The 7,617-nt window shown below is 35.3% G+C and overlaps 1 non-coding gene across 1 annotated transcript; it reads left to right on the top strand.

The window, feature by feature from the left end:
* Positions 1-544: 544 nt before the first annotated feature.
* Positions 545-651, top strand: LOC139878881 (small nucleolar RNA R71). The gene has a single exon (XR_011769741.1). It is a non-coding gene; the product is annotated as a small nucleolar RNA R71 (small nucleolar RNA).
* The last annotated feature ends 6,966 nt before the right edge of the window (positions 652-7,617 follow it).

The following is a 7,617-nucleotide window of genomic DNA, read 5'->3' as shown; positions in this document are numbered from 1 at the left end:
TTTCAGTTTTGGTTCGTGAATCCGGGTGGTGTATTGGTTTGGTTGGTGAACGATACTTGTTTTTGATTAGGATTGTAGTAGCTTTGGTTAGATGTTCCTCCCCGGTGGTAGTTTTGATTACTTACGTAGTTCACATGAGCATCCGAATTCATGGGAATATCATTTAGGTCAACATGATTGCATTGAGTAATTTGAGGACAATTCTTTGTAAGATGTGGACCCTCGCATCATTGACAACCTACTTTCATTGCAACCACCGTTTGTTGAATCTTCTTCAATTCTTTCCCAAATGTTTGAAGTTTATTGTTTAAGCTTGCAAGCGTCACTTTTCCCATTTTCACTCTCGACTTGTGCTACATTCATCCTTTCTATATCTCGCGGTGAAGGTGCCCATTCATATGTGTTGACCGAGATATCTTCTAGCATAATTTCGGCTGCATTTGGTGATTTGTACATAAATACCCCACCGGATGAAGAATCAAGATATCGCTTCGTTAACATATTACAACCTCGATAGAATGTGCTGATATACTCCTTCTTCGTCAAACCATACGGTGGGCAAGCTCTTAGAAGCTTCTTGAATCGTACCCATGCATCATACAAACTCTCGTCACTCCGTTGTGTGAACCCATTAATCTCTATTCTAAGCCGATCTACTTTTGACGGTGGAAAGAAATGATTGATAAACTCGTTTGTTAATTCTTGAAAAGACCTTATAGAATCGGATGGTAAACTTCGCATCCAAGCTTTTGCATCTCCTTGAAGTGTGAAGGGGAATGCTCTTAGTTTAAAAGCGTCATCGATGACGTTTTTGGTTTTGTAAATATCACAAAGATCATTAAAGTGTTGAATATGTTCGAACGGATTTTCATCTATCAAGCAATGAAAGTATGTATCCTTGATCAACGTGAAAAAGTTACCCTCGATCTTCCAATTATTCGCTTCAATTGGTGGTTTTGTGATAGCCGGTGCTATCATTGTTGGTGCAACCAATCTAGCGTTCCACATTGGCGTGTCGTTTGGATCATTCAATATTTCTTGATTAACCGGAGGACCATTAGAATCGCCCTCTTCATTATGAATTGAATTACCGTTTGGATCCATCTCTTCTAAACAAAATGGCAAAGCCTCGAAATTCTTTCTCAATACCCTTTCTTCTCTATGATTATAAACCCCGTGCACGTGTCTTTCCGGATCGGAAAATGGTTGTGTGAATTCTTGATCCTTGTGAGACCTTGTTTTCATACACCAAAGGTACCTATCCTTCAATCACAATACAAACACAAGCGGTTTTCCAAACAAAAATAAAAATATAAAATGCGAAAAATAACTTCCGTAAGGGTGAACCCCTACGAAAGGATCGAACAATCAAAAGTTAAATCAAATAACCAACTAAGCTAGCCGCAATCCCCGGCAGCGGCGCCAAGAAAGTGTTGATGCGTGCGTGACAATACATCTTTTACCCTCTAAATTTATACAAGACTCAAATATTACAAATAAGCACACACAACTAACGAGCACTTAGAATCCGGTTATTATAGCACTTTAATGTAAGTATTCTTATCAAGTTCGTCCCAAGAGATTCGGTGTAAGTCAAATATTTGAAACTATCAATTGTCTTAGGGTTTGTTTAATTAGGGGGGTTTGGATTGATATCAACTAACAACTAAAACTTGCACAATTAAACAAACCTAAATTTATCAATTAAACTAGTGACAAGAAACAAGTAGCAAAGTATTAAGACTTAAAACAATTAACTAAGACGTGTTTACTTATCTAATCCTCTCTATGCTTTGGCTTGCCCCGTTTTACCTATATTGCTATCTCATTAGTTGTTGAACTATTAAATGTTTAGCATCACTACTAAACCTCAAATCCAATGATACTCCACGAATTCACATAAGCTTTATATCTTAAGATTGAGTTAAGCATGATTTGGTCATTGAGATTGAACTTAGGTTAAAATCACATAAAACCTCCAACTATCGAAATCACTTAAGATAATCGGCATTACTATGTTGACTAGAGGCCAATTGAAAAACAACCTAGATCAAGAACACAATCACTTGCAATTCTTAAACTAGTTGTCTAGATCACCTAAGGTGTTGAAGCACATATTGATTCACTTCTCAAATTACTAAGAGAGTTACATAACATATGTAATCAAAGTTAAGCCTAAAATAAACTTATAATAATGGATCTTTAGCCAACTCAACAACACATAATCATGTAATTCATTCAAACAACAATAATTAATTGATTTAGGGCAAACACTAGCATTAGAGATTCATAGATAAGCAAACATAAGAGATTTAGCCAATCATGGCTAAAATTAAACTAATAATAAGCATAGAAATGTAAATCATCATCATCTTCAAGTTATTACAAGTAATCAATGCTAAATATGAAAAGTAAAGTGAAGATTACAACCCAAAATGTAAAGAAGATGAAGATCTAAGCTAAACAATGATGAATCTTGAGCTAACTTCCTTGAATCCACCCTTAAACACCAATGGATGATGAAATTAGGGTTTAGTGTGTGAAAATCGGACCTTAAGCAGCTGCTCCAAAAGATGCATATGAAAAATGACCTAATCTCGTTCCTTTTATAGTGCTGAAAATCTGGGCTGAAACAGCGTCAGGAGCGCCGCTTTTACTTCAGGAGCGGTGCTTTTGGCTTGGTGTGACTTTGGAACGCCGCTTTTGGCTCTAAACAGGGGAGACGCTTTTGTTGAGGAGCGATGCTTTTGGCTGATCAGGAGCGACACTATTGACATGAAGAACGGCGCTTTTTCTCACTGATGAAAAATGGAGACAAATCGTGCATAATAGCGCCGCTTTTCCTTCTGGAACGGCGCTTTTGGGCCTTCAGGAGCGGCGCTCCTATACAGGAGCGGCGCTTTTTGAGCTGTTTCCTGCACTTGTCATTTTCTTAGCCAATTTTACACATGATTTGGTCAATTTTACACCAAATCAACTCCTTAGCCCTTAATTTATCAATTAGCTCAATAACACACTAATTAGGCTCCGAGATAGTCAAAAACCGAGCAAAGTGAGGTAGATATCGCGAAATAAAGTATATATAAATGGAGCGATATCTCATATATATATATATATATATATATATATATATATATATATATATATATATATATATATATATATATATATATATATATATATATATATATATATATATATATATATATATATATATATATATATATATATATATATATATATATATATATATAGGAGAGAGATCAAGGGATAAGCACCTATCTGGGGATAAAGAATAAGTAAAATTGGTTTTTTTATATCTTTAAAATTAGAGCTTAGAGCTTAGATTTTAATTTTTTTTTTAATTTCTGGAGTTAGTATTTATTGTTTAGATTCAGGAAAAAAATATAACTATTTTATTTTTATTTTTACAAAACGTTAACATACATCAGATGTATCTTAGGAACTAAGATGCATATGATTTATGTAGGTTAACATACATCAGATGTATGTTAACGAGTTGGTTAAAAAAGTTTTTTTTTTTTTTTTTTTTTTTTCATAATTTACACAATGAATGCTAATCCCATATTTTTTTTTCTAAATATGATCTCTATTGGTTTGCCTTGTATATTGTAGAACCGGCACGAAAATAAAGTTGTCTTCCACTGTTAAAGTTCAAGCATACCCAAGTCAGAAATTAGATAGTAGAAACGTTTCTCATCAATGGCTTGGTGAATAAATCTGCTAATTGTTGATCTGTTGAAATGAAGTCTAGCTCGACATATCCTTTTTGTACATGATCTCTGATAAAATAATACCGTACATCAATGTTCTTGCTCCTTGAGTGCATAACATGATTGTTGGTGATGGCAATGACATTGGTGTTATTATAATAGATTGGAGTCTTTGTGAAGTTCACACTGTAATCCTTCAGCTGGCTTCACATCCATAATACTTGAGCAGTATAGCTACCAACAGAGACATATTTTGCTTCATCTGTAGATATCGACACCGTATTCTAATTCTTACTGGTCCAGCTGACTAGCCTTTCACCCAGTAACTGGAAACCACCAGTTGTACTTTTCATGTATATTTTACAGCCTGCAAAGTCTGTATCTGAGTAACCCATTAGATCAAATCTTTATCTTTGGGATACTAAAGACCACATTTGGGAGTACCCTTTAGATACCTCAATATCCTTTTAACTGCTAGCAGGTATGACTCTTTGGGATCAGCTTGATATCTGGTACACATACATGTGGCAAACCTGATATCTGGTCTGCTAGCTGTAAGATATAATAGGGAACCAATCATACCAATATATATTCAGTGATATTGACTGATTCAACTAAATCAACATCTATTTTTATGGCTGCTGACATGGGAGTCCCTATATCTTTTAAACAGGCCAGACCAAATTTCTTTGCATGTCATTGATATATTTATCATGACTTATAAAGATGCCATCATCAAGTTGTTTGATTTGTAATCCAAGAAAGTATTGCAAATTCATTTGTAAACTCATTTCGTATGTCTCAGAAATAAGTTTTGAAAAATCTTGACAATATTTTTCATTTGTAGATCCATAAATAATATCATCTACATATATCTGTATCAGTAAAAGATCACCATCTATCTCTTTTGAGAATAGAGTGTTATCAATAGTTCTAACTGTATAAATCCAAAGTAGTGAGATACAAATGAAGTGTCTCATACCATGCTCTAGGTGCCTGTTTTTGGCCATAAATAGCTTTGTCTAACTTAAAGACATGGTTTGAGTATTACTGCTTACAAAACTAAGAGGCTGCCTCACATACAATTCTTGCAACTTCCCATTCAAAAAGGTAGATTTGACATCCATCTGGAATACTCTAAAGTTCATATGAGTAACAAAGGCTAAGAATATTATGATTACTTCCATCCTTGCTAATAGAGAATATGTCTCTTCAAAATCTAATCCTTCTTCTTTTCTAAAACCTTGAGCTACCAATCTAGCTTTGTTTTTGATTATTACCATCTTCCATACTTTGTTCCTTTCAAATTGGGTGAGCTCAACTTGCATAGCTCCTACTCAACTAGGATCTTTTAATGCCTCTCAGGATTAGTAGTTTAAATGGTAGACACAAAGTTTACATGCATACAAAAGTTACAGGTTTCATGCCTTCTTGTTTTCACTCCACTAGCCAGATTGCCAATGATTTGCTTAATGGGATGCTCATTGGTCCATTTTATGTTATAGACTGGTGAGCAAGTTATAGAACACACAGCATCAGAATCATCAGTAGGTACAATAGTGTGCACAGTAGTAGGAGACTGCTATACTTCATCAGTGGAACCACTACCAAACCGTGATCCTTCAGAACCAGTAGACCTCTGATCAATTTGTAATACTTCAATAGAGACAGTAGGTCTAATTGGTTTTGATACATATGGAATTGAAAACTCCATCTCATCTTCATAGAACCTAGTAGCATGGATTGGTGAGGGTACTGCTACTGGTTCCTCTTTATCAAGAGCTTACTAAGTAGTCTTTTAAAAAATTAACTCTTCATCTTCTTGACCAGAAGATAAAGTAGGGACATTTTCATCAAATGTAACATTTATGGATTCTTCAAAAGATCCCCTTCCTTTGTTGTAAACCCATATGCCTTTGACATGTTGGAATATCCAAGAAATATTCCTTCATCAGCTTTGACATCAAATTTGCCTAGCTGGTCCCTATTGTTCAGTAAGAAACATGAAGTGCAAAATACATGTAAGAATGCAACGGAGGGTCTTCTTCCTTTAAGAACTTCATACGAATTTTTCAGACGTCCCTTCACAATTTTAGATCTATTCTGGGTAAAATAGGCAGTATTCACAGCTTCTGCCCAACATATTTTTTAGCCTAGACTCAGCTAACATAGATCTTGCTGCTTCAATGAGAGTCCTATATCTTCTTTCTACAACACCATTTTGTTGTGGTGTTCTCACAACAGCAAATTTTTGTGAAGTACCTTTGTAAGCACAGTATACTTTAAGTGTGGAGTTTCTAAATTCTGTACCATGATCACTTCTAAGCTACTTTACAAGTTGCCCATTCAATAACTCCATTCTTTTGATAAAATTTTTAATATCATCAGCAGCTTCACTCTTTTTCTTCAAAAAGAATGCCCATATGTATCTGGAACATTCATCAATGTGTATACCTCTTCCCACTGTAGCTGGCTTCTCAACAGATTAGATTTATTTTTACTTGAATGATGCATGGTGATGCTTTCCCTTTTCATAACTAGGACTCAATCTGTCCTTTACATAAGACATGGTGGGTATCCGAGATACTAAACTTTTACTTGAGTTTGTGAATATCTTTAAAATTGAGATGTAAGAGTATCTAGTGCCATAACCACTTGAGGTTGTCTGCTGATGTTGAATAAAAATAAGTATTAGCAGTTCGCATCAATCTGATACATGTTCTCATGTCTCTTTGCAGTCAGCAGAGGCTTCCCTGTATTATCAAAAATAGTACCAAATTTTCTTCTGAATTGGACTATCTCTCTCTTATTTGTCAGTTGACTTATGCTAAGTAGATGTGTTTAAGCCCAATGGCATATGCAACATTTGTGAATGTAGGATTTCCATTTGTCAAAGTACCAAAACTTTTTGTATAACCAAGCAAATTATCTCCATATGAAACCACTGGACCATCTTGTTCTTGATAGTCCATCAGAAGGGACTTACTTCCGGTCATATGTCTCGAATAACCACTATCGAGATACCAGATTTTCTTATTTTGAATGCCTTGCACTATAACAGTGAGATTAGTTCTTTTTGGGAACCCATTCTAGGATGGGTTCTGGAAGAGTCATTTGAGATGATTACTTCCTTTCTGCTAGTTTGCTTGAAGAAGCAGTAGCATATGTAGTCAGGGTTTGAGCAACAGATATGTATGGAATTTAGGCAATCCTTTCACGATATGCCTTTTGCAGCTCTTTAAACTCTGGACATTGATTGGATAAGTGAGTCTTGCTACCATAGTTGTAGCATTTCCTCACTTTTGGTTTTGGTAGCTGGTCGGGGGTAGATGAGTTGGGAGTCTGGTTCTGATGCTGGTTATTATGAGTAACATCCAGTAGCAGCTGATCTAGCTTCATAGTCAGTATCTCAGTGATAGATGACTCAGCTGATGACTCCTCATCTTGGTCATTTTGGCTTTTCCCTTAAGAGCAGCTTTCTTCTTTAAACTAGTACCATAATTGTGATTGATTGTTTCTTTGCCTTTGTCTTTTGATTTACCAGTATGTGAAGACACCATTAACCCTGCAGATGAAGCTACATCTGCTTGGTCTGGCAATACTGGTTGGTCAGTTTAAATTTTAGCAGTACGCTCAAGACTTGTAGAACTTAGAGAAATTAGGGGATTAACCAGTTTAGACTTTCTTTGGTTATTTTCAGTAATCTACCTATTAATCTTTCGTTCTTTTGGAGACATGTAGTAAATGTTAGATGGGTGAATAATCTCATTATTTGAGGTACTTTCTTCTCTAGCTTTAACTTCATTATCCAAGATTTCTTTCACGGATGGTGGTGGGGTCTCTGTAGATATGAGAAATTTATTTGTCAAGACCTTTTTACCTT

The sequence above is a fragment of the Rutidosis leptorrhynchoides genome, chromosome 11 (assembly GCF_046630445.1).
Source record: "Rutidosis leptorrhynchoides isolate AG116_Rl617_1_P2 chromosome 11, CSIRO_AGI_Rlap_v1, whole genome shotgun sequence".
Lineage (NCBI taxonomy): Eukaryota > Viridiplantae > Streptophyta > Magnoliopsida > Asterales > Asteraceae > Rutidosis > Rutidosis leptorrhynchoides.
The sequence above is the reverse complement of the archived record's forward strand: the minus strand, read 5'-3'. Positions and strand labels throughout refer to the sequence as shown.